The sequence below is a fragment of the Gavialis gangeticus genome, unplaced genomic scaffold (genome assembly GCF_001723915.1).
Source record: "Gavialis gangeticus isolate Ggan-Ray unplaced genomic scaffold, GavGan_comp1, whole genome shotgun sequence".
Classification (NCBI taxonomy): Eukaryota; Metazoa; Chordata; order Crocodylia; family Gavialidae; genus Gavialis; species Gavialis gangeticus.
Genome location: NW_017728997.1, coordinates 48054126 through 48054634, shown reverse-complemented (window position 1 = coordinate 48054634; position 509 = coordinate 48054126). Strand labels below are relative to the sequence as shown.

The window sequence follows — 509 nt, the reverse complement described above, 5'->3', positions numbered from 1 at the left end:
GAAGAGGGAGGCAGATTGAAACCCCCATAATGAAAGGAAGAGTGGGGCAGGGGCAGAGGCTGAGGTGAATAAGGCCCTGGGGCCAGGGTGGGTTGTGGGACTATCACAGCTTTGGGCAGCTCCTCCAGGGGCAGGAGGCAGCTCCTGCCACTGCATGCACCCTGGGGGAGGCATAGGGAAGCATGTGCCCCCCAGATTTGTGTGTGGGGTGGAGGTGGATTGCCCCTACATCATGGGCTCTGCACCCCACTGCCGCTGCCTTGGAAGCCATGTGATGCCATGTGCCTGCTGCCCCCAGACTGTGTCACATCCTCTGCCTGCCCAGTGGCAGGACGCACATGGCACCATGCAGCTCCCACAGCAGCACTAAAAGCAGCAGGGCGCAGAGCCTCAGCCTGCAGCAGCAGCCCACCTTTGCCCCAGACAAATCTGGGGGTCACACACTCCCCCCCATGACTCCCCTGGGGTGTACACAGCAGTGGGAGCCCCCCCCCCCCCCCCCCCCCCCC

At 63.9% G+C, this 509-nt stretch overlaps 1 protein-coding gene across 3 annotated transcripts in view; it reads right to left on the bottom strand.

Moving 5' to 3' along the window:
- Positions 1 to 509, bottom strand: part of DCAF1 (DDB1 and CUL4 associated factor 1) — a 149718-nt gene that overhangs the window by 67643 nt on the left and 81566 nt on the right. The window lies entirely within an intron of this gene.